At 47.0% G+C, this 12,214-nt stretch overlaps 1 pseudogene; it reads right to left on the minus strand.

Moving 5' to 3' along the window:
* Window positions 1-939: 939 nt before the first annotated feature.
* Window positions 940-1,647, minus strand: LOC148595235 (tetraspanin-7 pseudogene; annotated as a pseudogene).
* Between the last annotated feature and the right edge of the window lie 10,567 nt (window positions 1,648-12,214).

The following is a 12,214-nucleotide window of genomic DNA, read 5'->3' on the forward strand; positions in this document are numbered from 1 at the left end:
TGCAATCCTCTCCCAGTTTGCTAGTAAGCCTGCAGGTGAGAGGAGCAGGGAAAAGTCCACTTCAAGGGTTTTTAAAAGCTCAGAAGAAACTTCTGGAGGAAAGATGCTCTGCCCACCTCTCACCATCCCATGCAGATCTGATTCTACAGCTTTTGTTCTCCTCTGTGATAGGGACCTGGGATTGAGCCCTACAGAGATGCAGCCAGCAAAGCACCGGCTAAGAGAAGGGGCACATCCTAACGGAGGGAGCAGCAGTACTCACAGCTCCTCCAGACAGAGATCGGCAGCAGAAACATCATGGCAGGACAGGCACCTGTGGCAGCTGAGCAGCTTTAACCTACACAAAACACACATAGGAAATCTTGGCACGGGAGTGCGGTGCAGGGAGCGGCCAGACACGGTGGTGGGTCACACCACCCCCAGCAGCAGCTGCCACAGCCGACCCTGCTTCAGTAACATCCTGCTGCCAGCATTTCCCAGGCTCAGGAGAAAACTCACCCCACATAACACTGAGACACATCTCGTCCTCACAAATTCCTCAGTCCCAGGCCCCACTTCTGTGCCCCAGCACGTTCACACCAGCAGCACAAGTGGTGAGCCTTGACCCAGCTGTACGTGCTGCCCCAGATGGTGGCATCTGCTGCCACCGCTGTGTGCAGAAGGTGTCCAGAGGGGCCAGGGGACCTGCCGCCAAGCAGGGGGAGAGGAGACACCTTCCCAACTTTGAGAGGCTGTGGAGCCAGCCGCAGGGCTGTATTTCCAGGGATACAGCATGGGGGATTTGGTGATGCCTGTAGCGCTGATGTCTCTGGCACAGGCAACAGAGGGATTTGGTGGAGGAAGCTCAGGTGGAAGTGGGGGACGTGGAGGATTTTCCAGCTGGGCAGCACCCGGATCTCCTGAGACTGGGGCAGGAGAGGAGAAGGGCTCCAGGCGGCCTCAGGGAGGGCCCGGTGGGCGGGCAGGGATGCGGGCAGCCAGCAGACAGGCCAGCACGATGCCGATGAGCTGCAGCAGCGCCAGCCCCAGGGCCGCCGTGGCCACGTAGAACATGTTGCTGCTGACGAAGGCGGCGACCTTGCTGAAGCAGCCGTCGCGGTGCAGCCCGTGCGTGTTGGGCAGCCGGTGCCGGCAGCCGCGGCGGGCCCGGCAGCAGCTGAGGGGCACCGAGCCGTTCTGCTCCCGCACCCAGGGGCAGGCGAGCCAGTCGCGGTAGCTGTCCACGCCGCAGCAAGCCAAGGTGCGCTGCAGGGCGTCCAGCGCGTCCGCCTTCCCCTCGTCCTCGCCGTAGGCGCGCAGGGCCTCGTGGAGCCCTGCCTGGAAGCCCCGCGCGATGTCCTGGCGGTAGCGGAGCCCCGAGAGCCCGGCCACCAGCCCGGCCACCAGCACCGCAGCCAGGAAGGCCCCGTAGGTGCGCAGGAGGCCCCGGTGCTCTGTGGCGGCGCTTAAACAGCCCAGGAAGCCCCAGATGATGACGGCAGCACCCGTGGCCAACAAAATGGCAGGCGCGTTGGGGTAGTCATTGGCCGACAGCACCAGGTAGCCGCCCAGCGACACCTTGGCCCAGAGGCCGATGATGAGCATGGTGAGCCCAGCTACCCAGAAGACGAAGCTGAAGGCCATGAGGGACAGCCTGAGCACAGTCATGGTGAGCTCCGGCCCTGCAGCCGGCGGTGCTGCTGGGGATGAGGCAGAGCAGCGCCCGTGGTGTCTCCCTCCGGATGCCGCACGGGGACCCGTGTCCTCCTCAGTTGCTGCTCGGGAGAGGCAGGGCAGAGAGGGCGGCTTTTCCCCCAGCTGCTCGTGCGAGTCGTGACGCTCGTCCGCCCCGTCCCTTTTTATGTTGCCCGTGCGGGGGTGCGGCCACCGCGGCGCGTGATCCGGCTACGGGGCTGAGCCACCGACTGTGTGGAGCAGCGTGCACGGGGAATTGCTCCCATTCCCTGGGACTCTGCGGGCTGCTGGATGAGAAGGTCCTGCTGCTGAGAGCATGAGATTAACGCGATTCGAAATACAGCAGCCCAGCACTACCCCAGGCAGGGCACCAAACCCCTTCCCTTAACAAAATGTCAGTAATCCACAACAAGAATAAGGTGGGACAGAGGCACAGTACAGCTGAGCAAAATATTCACTTAGTTAAATATTCACTTGATTGAGCTTATGATAACAGTGAACCACAAGAGAAGGCATAAAACGTGCATGAATATCCACAAATAGATACTGCTGTACAACAGTGGCCCCTGAAAGCCCCACATGAGACTGCACCCTGGTCCAGCTGAAAATAAACTGCTGCTCAGGCCACATGAGCAAATGATGGAAACCGCAAATGAAGCAAGATCCCGGACAGAAATGCCAATAGCCCTGCCAATGTTATCCACTGGGGTCTGAGTCTTTGACCATACTATGTGGCTAAATTCCCTTTAGCATTTTCTGACAGTATCACAAAAGGTAAGCAGTACTTTTTAATGTAAGATTTTACACCATCTTCACTACTATGGGTCTCCACAATGAATACAGAATCTACTCAGTCTTTACTACTCTCAGTTTTATTTCCATTGCTATTACTTGGAGTAAAACTGTTTTTTTAATGAGAATATGCAATAGCCACACCAAAAGGTCATGTCCCTTTTGCTCACATCTTTAGCAAACTCTGTGTGAATCCCTGGACAGGTAACTACCCACACCTCATCACTACCACTGGAGCTCTGACCTTCTTACTTTGCATGGCCCTGTGTACTTTCCTACACTCTTTCTCACAGCTTGGCAATTTCTTGGAATTTCTCAGAGCTGGTCCTGACAGAACAAAGCCCTGGCTTTCATCTTAGGATGTATTAAGATACATGAGAATAGTCCATAGCACATGTGGGCAGCTCTGTCCTCATCCAGACTCTTGTGAGATGTGAGAGACGGACCATGATGCAAAGGAGGCAGAAATATAAGTGTTTCCTTAAAGCAGTTTTGTGATTCATTGGTATTATTATGAAGTATTTTATGTATAATACCTATTGATTTTCCTGACAATAGAATGCTGAACACCTTCTAAAAAAGATCATGTTAAACTTTCCATATTAGGAGATGCCAAATATAAATATTCTGGGCTTTTAACCCAGGTTAAATGAGGATATAGGGCCAAATTCTGCCTGTTTTCATAGGCAGTACCACCAGAGCTGTTTGCATAAGTAAAGGAAGCTTCTGGGGCTTCTAGAATATAAGTGAAGCAATAAACAATAAACCAGCTTCACTTTATGAAAAATAATCATACCAGAAGATTTTTTTCAAACATTGACAGAATCACAAAATATGTTTTCATCTTAGTAAGAAAACTGTTACAGGCTCTTGTGAAATCACAATAGTGAACAAATGTTCAGGATATTGCATGTGATATATGGACTGACAGCTTGATAAAAGAGGAGTGATATTCCATACATGCCGTTTTGGAAAGCGAAGTATTTTGGAAATACCATAAAAAGTGAGGATCCAGAAGTGCCCAGTCCACCACTGAGAACAGCAATACTGGGCAGCAATGAGTATTTGCAAACAAATTTGCAGCAAATGCAGTCAGCTTGACCCTGGAAAATACACACCAATACATTCTGGAGAAAAACAGTACTTAGTGGCAGGAAGAAACCTGCCAAACAGTACATCTGAAGGATATGTGGGTGATAGGAGATGGCTAATTAGACATCAATTTGCAGTCCTGTTTGGCAAGGAGAATGCAGTCTGAATGAAACATAATTTTTCCTCTTTCTTTACTACTTTGCTATGGGCATGCCTGAAGTGTTACATCTCACTGGCAGAGACATGATGGGTTTCCATATGCACTTCCCGTGATTTTTTGTCCAAGTTTACACTTGCAATTCTGATGTGACTGTTCCCAAGCAGTGCACAGCAGAGGGGAAAATTGTGCTGTGGTTCTTCGTGGCCTTTCGGGGAGTTAAGCACTTCTGTGACCTAGAGGTCATGGCCGTCTAAGCCATTTTAGCTCCAGGTACAAAAACAAGTGGCCAGAGGCCTGGGACTGACCCAGATAACAAGATTAGATAGTTGGGACTTTTACCATAAAGGCACGGGTAAGTGAAAAAATCTGTAGGTACCCTGCTTGAATTGAACTGCAGATGTACGTATTTCAAGAGAAGTATTTTCTCTATAAAATAATATTCTCCTTTATTGCTCTTAGCACTTCTGTAATGATGTTCCCAACAGTTTCCTCCTCTAAGTCCCTCATGAGAGAGATTTAGTCAAAGAGCAAAGAACAGATTTCCCTTGATTGCTGGTGGGAAAAGTAGATCTGAAACAGCTGGCTGCCAGCAACAACTAAATTCACAAAAGGGATGAAGGGATCCAGAGCTTAGATCCTGAAAAATTCCCATACAGTTGCAGTCTAAATCTGAATGCAGTTTGATTTTTCTAGTTGTGGTTTAGGAAGGAACAAGCATGGGAAAAAAAAAAAAAAAGGAGGGATAAGGGTATTAAAAGGGCTGGTGGCACGTGAACAGGGGGCTGCTCAATACGCTGTTCTGGCCATGCCCTGAGCTTGGTGAGCACAGTCAGTCCTGTCTTCGTACTAAACTCCATTTCCCGCTATCTGCGTGAGGGGCTCTCTCTACTGTGTCCATGTGTGTGTGGAGGCCAAGGTGCCACCACTGAGGCAGGTGCCTAGGGAAGGCAGACCTCATCCGAGCACTGTCCTTAACCTGAGCACCTGGCTGATCGAGGTGACCGTCTGTTAGTGGCAACTACACACACAAATTCCATCAGCTGGGACTGAAATCACAATTCTACATTTTCCCACTAAACACTATAGAGCATATATCTGGTGCAAGTCCAGCCTGTATGGGAAAAAAAAAAAAAAAAAAACATGTATTGAGGGGAAGACAGAATTTCCCCTTGATCATTCCATTAATTCTGGAAAGTGAGTATGTTATCTTTGTGTCATACAGCTGACTTCCAATTGAGGGTCCCTTCAGGTATTTAGAAGGTTATGAAATACCACACACCTTTGGCCCCTTTACAAACCCTTGATCCAAGCGGAAATACTGGGTAAATTGCTCCCGTTTTATCTAGGAGATTGTGAGATATGGAGCCTGAGCCAACTGGCATCAAAGGCAGCGGATGTCCTGCTCACCCGCACGCTTGAGCAGGATTAGCCCATAGCAAGAACGGTCTGAAGGCAGAACCCAACCTGCTGTTCCTTGGAATGTACTTTACAAAAAACAGTAATAGCAAGAGTGCTAATTTTTTTTCAGACTGAGTTAATTTTAGAAACTGAGATATTCTATCTGCATTAGAGATCAGCTACTTTACTAAAAATAGCAAGGATCAGAGCTCCTTTGGATTAATGATTTACATCTAATGTGTTTTTTAACCTAAAAATAAAGTACAAAATCTAATTCTAGCTGTAACTTTGGAATAGCTACAAAGGATAATATGATCCATGCCTTGAGCAAGTCTAACTCTCAAGGTAAAATCAGTGAACTTCCCAGTTGCCATGCAGAAAAAGTTTTAAGCTGAACATCAGATACACCTCAATGCCAGCATATCCAAACAGCTTGCAGGCTAGATGAGTGGGAAAAACTGTCCAAGTACCTTGTCCCACATCAGAGGTAGTTAGAGAAGAATCAGGTCTTTAGGACTTTCTTTTGAGGGAGCAATGGGAAAGCAAGATCATCTTAAACATAACACTCTGAGGCTACCCCCAAAGTTCTCATATAGCAGTATTGAAAATGCAACTTTACAGAACGAACACCTGACACTCTATGATTACATTAAAAGTATTACGTGCACAGGAGGATATATGAAGGTGATCAACATATTGCCTGCAATGCAACGGACAGTTGTTTATATCAACAAGTATCTACCAGTAGTTGCTTCTTCCTTCCTAGTGCTTGACATAACGGTCAGTAGGGGAGAAAGAATTATAAGCAAAGATTATAAGCAAGCTTCATGATTTCTAGGTCTTTGACCTGGTTGGGGCTTGGGTAATCACAGGAATAATTGCCAGTTAGTGTCCAGTAAGAAAAATGGAGTCCAGCAAAAAATTGGAGTCCAACATATATATCCTCTTTGTCATATTTCCAAGCCTTGGAGACAATGTCATCACAGAGAGAGGGCCACCATGCACTCTGTGTTGAGTGCTTACAGGAAACCACGGGGTACAGTCTGTTTTCCTGGGGTCACTGAAACCTCTGAGTGCTTCCTACGGTGAATGCTTAGAGAGTTTCCACAATACTACAGCATTAGAGCACAGGATTTTCCAAGCCTTGGGCTCTGCATTCACAGACTTTTATAGCTCCCTTGTACCGCTCAGATAGAATGTGCTTTCCTCAGGCAAGCATCACTCTTACCTATTGAAAAAGCCATGGAAAGCCTATTTTTCAAAGGAAGCATTCTGCATGCCAACAACATATCACACCAGCATCACTGCATTAGTCAGTGTACTCATTTGTCTACCTGCTTGTCATCTTCAACAGCCTCAGATGGGAAGAAACTTGTTTCGCTCTCCAGTGATGGTAACAGGTTGAAGATTTTTACTACAGTTTTCCTTGGAAAATGCCTGTTGCATCACTTGTTAAATGTTATAGCTTCTCTGCATGCATGAAAGCATATACCAACATGATAGTGAATATGTGGGTTACAGGCAGTTCTCCAGCTTCCTATAGGGTTGAATACTTACTTTACTTACTTAGCACAATCTTCAGGTACTTTTAAGGTTTCAAATCTTTTAACTCCTCCTCTAAAATTTTCCCATTATCTCAGATTGCATCGGCATTTTTAAAAAAACTTCCAGCAACATTGTTTCTGTCAGAGCTCTTTAAAAAATAATAATAAAAAAGCTTTAGAGGATGAAAGACTATTTTTCTCCTTTAAAAATATTACTGCAACCACGTCTATGGTTTGGACTTGAAACTTGAAATTTGGCAAAGGAATAGGAAGGGTTTTTAGGAGGCTTTTTTCTGCAATTCTCAGAAGAATATGATTAAATCTGTGCAGCTATAAAACTCTGCCACTAACTTGCTTCACACTTCCTCAGTCATGATGGTACCTTTTGTCTGAAACGGCTGGAGATTTCCTCTGCACTGATTAAATTACTTCAAATCAAGTGGATACAGTGGAACATACCCCTAGGCCTACAACACTTGAGTTTTCACTGCCTGAGACAGTCATTCATTAAGAGTGAGCCCAGATTTGAGTAGAGCAGGATTGCACTGATGTAAAGCCACAGTAACACAGGAATCAAGTCCCATAAGCTGTGATGGGAACTCTTAACTTCCTTTTCATCACAGCTCATTATATGTAGATGTTACAGTCACATGCCATGTCTCTGCTGATCTGCAACAGTAGCTCTGACCTATCTTTCTATGATAGCACCTCTGACAGCTTTGTAGAAAACTATCTAATTAAAAGATGACTAGAACACAAGCTCCTCATCTCATTGCTCACTCACACAAAGTGTTTAGGAGTAACTCCAGTTTCATAGTGTGTCACAGTTCTCTGTAACACAATTCTGGTCCTTACCACCAAGAGACATTTACTTTGTGAAGAACTCGACTTTTGATGTGGAACTTCCACATGTGTGTAAATGAGTTCCCCACTCAAACTGTGTTTAGTGATTTAGTCACACCTGCTTATAAATATTGTATCACAAACCGTTCTGTGATGGCAGCTCTAGGATGTGTCAATGAGGCATTTTTTTATTCCAAGAAAAGCTCTTGGCAGTGATATTTGCCATCTGTGGGTTTGCAAAATCCTCTTCATTAGAGTCTCCAGTCTATCTTTTTAATAGCTATGTAATCTTACCTCACAGATTCCTGCTGGCAGCATGGGAAACTACACAAGAAAGTGAACTCCAGGTCAATATTTTTTATTAGAACATCCTCATTAACTCCGGTATGCCATCTGAAAACATGGATTAAAATAAACTGTTTTATATGGTGCATAAAACATAAGCATCATGCCCTTCTATTCTGTTGCACTTTTTCCCCTCAAGGAGCACCGTGAGCTCAAGAAGCAGCCGGACTGGGGCCATTCTATTTTTCAGATCTTTTCCACTGAGAAATTTGCTGCAGGGCACAAGTAGCCCTTAAGCAAGTGGTTTAGGAAGTTATTGCTGTTAGTTTCTAGATTCTCATCTGAGATGGAGGGGCAGATTATAAATGTGCTTCCAGGGCACTGTCAGGACAGGATTTGCATGAAGTCTCACCAGCTCAGGGAGCCTTTCAGCTAGGAGCAGTAACCTTTAAATGAAGGGTGGTGACTTTTTAAACAACTGTACCAGAACCACAAGTTCTAGCGCAGGATGGAGGGAGCTGTCTGTCGTGGTCACATGATAATTATCACCCTTTTTCCCCAAAGTCCTTTTCAATCTTGTCTCTGCTTCCCTTTACGTCTCCCTTTTCTCAGCAGACATTTACCTTAAGGTGCAAGTCTGCATCAAGATCACAAATATGTGCCAGAATCCTTCAACTTAAGCTCAGTCAAGCAAGTAAGGAGCATTGCTCTTTCTTGACAGAAATTACAAAATATTGTGTGCTAAGTATTGCAAGCTGGCTTTAGCCCAACTTTTCTGCTCTGTAGCTCTAATCCAGACTGTCATTACTTGAAGACAGCATTGTACAATAATTATTTCCCTCTAGGAACAAGACCAAATACAAAAGCTCCATTGTTTCTCCTTCCAAGGATTAGCAGTGTTATATTCTGTTGTGGGACTTCTGGTTACCTCTAACGAACAAAAAGATTAACTTGTGCAATGCAAAGCTCCCTTACAGACACGTCAGCCTCCTTTTCCAGCCCTTCCTGCAAAGCAGCACGAGCTCCGACTTGCTTCCCAGGGATGCAGGAGCATGCTGAGCTGCAGGACAAGGCGGCCCTGAGCTCCCACATGCCTCTAGCTGGCACGAGCAATAACGCACGGCACCCTTCCCACAGGAAAGATCCCAAAAACAGCCCCGCACTGACACTGCCAAGCTGCTTCTGCCACCCGCGCTGTGTTGTTTGGGGCTGAGCAACCGCTTGTGACAGACCAAGCCCAGACTTTGTGAGGATTTTAGAGGAGAATTGTAGAACTGGGAGGAGGCAGGGGCAGGCCAGGGGGCAGTCTGGTTTACCAGATCAATTTTTATGGAAAAAAAAGCCACGTTGGGCAGCTCTTGCTCAGAAATGCAGCCCAAAGGGATAACTGAAGCGCTCACAGTGTTGCTGCGGGCTGTGACCTTCAGGAGCGGGTAAGCTCGTCCCACAGAGGGACCAGCTCTGGCCGGCAACCTTTCCCTCTGGGAACCTGCAGGCTCCGGGCCTGTTGGCACAGACAACTGCAGGGCTTGGTGGTGCCTGAGGGAGGTGGCGGGATCCATGGAGCTCCCAGCAATGGGAGCCACAGGGGCTGCCTCAGGCCCACCAATGGCGGCCGCTGCCTCAAGCCCCCTCATGGCGGTGCCCCCTTTCCCCTCCAGAAGCTTCTCCAAGCCAGAACAGGGATTTTTTTGCCAGAAAGCTGCACAGGAGGCAGCGCGAGGCCTCACAGTCACACCGACTGCGGTGCCGTCTCCCAAGCCTCTGGCCCACCACACGGCCGTGTTCAACCAGGCCTCGTCCCTCAGCGTGGTCTAAACCCCATCAGCGTGTCCTGATCTCCCAGTTCTTTCGGAAACACTGCTGTCTTCCTAATCCAGGTCTTTCTTACCTTTAATAACGCTCTTCTTGCCTACCTCCGGTGCAGGTACCCACCCTGAGTGCCCATGCTGCCTAAACGATACTTACATTTCCTTATTTTCCATGGTAGTCTCCCAAACCCAGGTTCCGAAGATCCCAAGGGTCCCAGCTCTCACGGCTGGGACAGGCCTGAGCTGCCTGTGCCATTTCTGCAGCGCCCTTGCATGCAGCCAAAGCAGTTCCAGGGAAGGAAACACAAGCATCTTCTTGGGCAGGTACCTGGGAGTTTTGTGGCCTGTGATGGTGTCTCTAGTCTGTGCCCAGCCTCCAGCATGGTAAAAATCACATCAGAAACACCTGTGCCTAAAGCAGGCTCAAACATAACACATTAATGAAGTGACCTCAAAAGTACTCTGCTGTGACAGGTAACTTTTCAACGAGGCTCAGTTTCAGTCAAAAAGAATGCATTTTAGAATCAGTTAAAATCCTGAAAAAATACATGAATCAGCTGCCAAGGCCTCTCTTCACTATTGACATCTGAATGCCTTCAGCACTGACCTCAAAACAATCTCAGGATTTGAGGGGTTTTAAGAACCGGATTTATGTATTACACTAGGCCACTTAGCAGACACTAGTGACCCATCTTGTAGTTGCTAATTAATGGGGCATTCAATTACAGCAACCCTCTGTAAATATGGATCAGAGAGCAATTTACAGTCATGTACACTCCAGTGACAGCTGTCTGGGGTATCAGCTGCAGCGTTGGCACGAGCCTGGCAGAGAGCACCTCTAACACGGCCACATCTGCAGCCGTCGGCAGCTGTGCAGTCCTGCACCCCTGGCATTGCTGCCCACAGAAATGCCCGGATCTTTCCTGTTTGATAAACTTTCTCTTGTTTCAATGCTGCCAGCATTGCAGCACAGACAGAATGACTAAAAGCACTGGTTTAAGGAGACACCTGCACCTTACCTTGTCCCGGTAAAAAACACGTTCAACTACCACTCTGATCTTGCTGAGCCAGTAGAGCTAACTGTGCCTCACGTAGGTGAAAGTGTGGCTACCGTTGATTGACATAATCAGTGTGCAGACTCTTGAACTAAAGGAAAAACAGGTTAGCAGGGCTCACAGTATTGCCACAAGCAGAGGAATTGCCAAATCACATCGGGTCAGATTAGGTCTCTTCTGCAGGCTAAGGCAAGTGCTACCCAGCACTAAATAGAATCTAATACTTTTGCAACTGAAATAACAGGAAGCTTAGGAACATGACCCTCGTCCACCAAAGGGCTCAAAATGCTCATGAAAGACACCAGGGTATGGAAGCAGGAGGAGGTGCAGCTCTAAAAATGTTAAATTCTCACTTAAGATGCATAGGTTGAATTAAACAGGTTGCTTGACAAATACTTGGGGCCTGAGTGTGTGCCTGGCACCTGGTTAAAGCAGCTGGGCAAATCAGAATAAAAGAGGATAAAATCAGCTGTGTAAGGGCCTTGTTGCAAGTGTATGACTTATATTCAGGTCAGTGGGACATTGCAGCTGAGTGATGAATCCATAGTCTTTGAAAGCTTGTACCTGCGCAAGGATGAGTAAATCTGATCCTAGAAAAGGTAGTGTCAGAAACAGACTCAGAAGCAGCTAACTGTGGTTAGTGGGGTGCAGCTGCTTCTCAAAATAGCAGTATTTGTTGGGGGAATTTCTTGGGATGCAAATAAAGCCCTTCAGCACAGTTCCTGAAAGGAGCAGCCTTTCATGGCGACCTTCTCTCACCATGTGTAGCATCTCCTCTTCTTCAGTGGCCTTCATTGATCAGGTTCTGTAAATAAAGAATAAGTATTTTGAATCTTAGCATGGACAGCATAAGATTAAAATACCCAGAGTGCAATTTTCTTCCTAATTTTCTGGCATCAGACATCTTTCATAAGAATGAAGATCCGAGTACCTTATACATTTGCTGGCTATTTTGAAAGCTCACCATTTCTACACACCACGCACTGCTGGAACTCCACCCAACCCCAAGCGAGCCCTTAGCCAGAATATATCCCCATTAATATTTGAAAAAAAAAGACAAAAAATGAGAAAATACAATTTTTATGAAAAGAGATTTGGAAGTGTATTTAGATAATGTTTTCTGCAGACTAAGTGGGTGCGTTATTGAACTTTTATTAAATTGAGCTGCCTGAAACAGAGCAGAGGAGGAAGAAAAAAAGTGGGAGGCAGTTTATAAAAATAATAATTTTCTATAAACCACCTTTGACACATCTTTCTTGAAAAGGTTTTCCTGACCTCTACAATACTTGCACTTGCCCATCTGCTTTGCAAGTGAAGTATCATCGAGTGCAACCTGTGATTAAACAGGTTCTACGGCATCGATTTTTCGGCTTTTCCGAGCGAATCCCTGGCCACGCCACGGAAGAGGAGAGGCCCTTGGGGAAGGCAGTGCAGGGGACAAGGGGCAGCGGCTGCGAGCTCTTTTATCCCCCACGTCTCGGTACCTTCCCGAGCTGCTTGCAACGAGGCAGCGTGGCCAGGCACGAAACTCTGTGGTACCGGTAAGGGAGGAAAACACCA

Source organism: Tinamus guttatus, unplaced genomic scaffold, assembly GCF_059628265.1.
Source record: "Tinamus guttatus ecotype Peru unplaced genomic scaffold, ASM5962826v1 Tinamus_guttatus_pri_ptg000138l, whole genome shotgun sequence".
NCBI lineage: Eukaryota > Metazoa > Chordata > Aves > Tinamiformes > Tinamidae > Tinamus > Tinamus guttatus.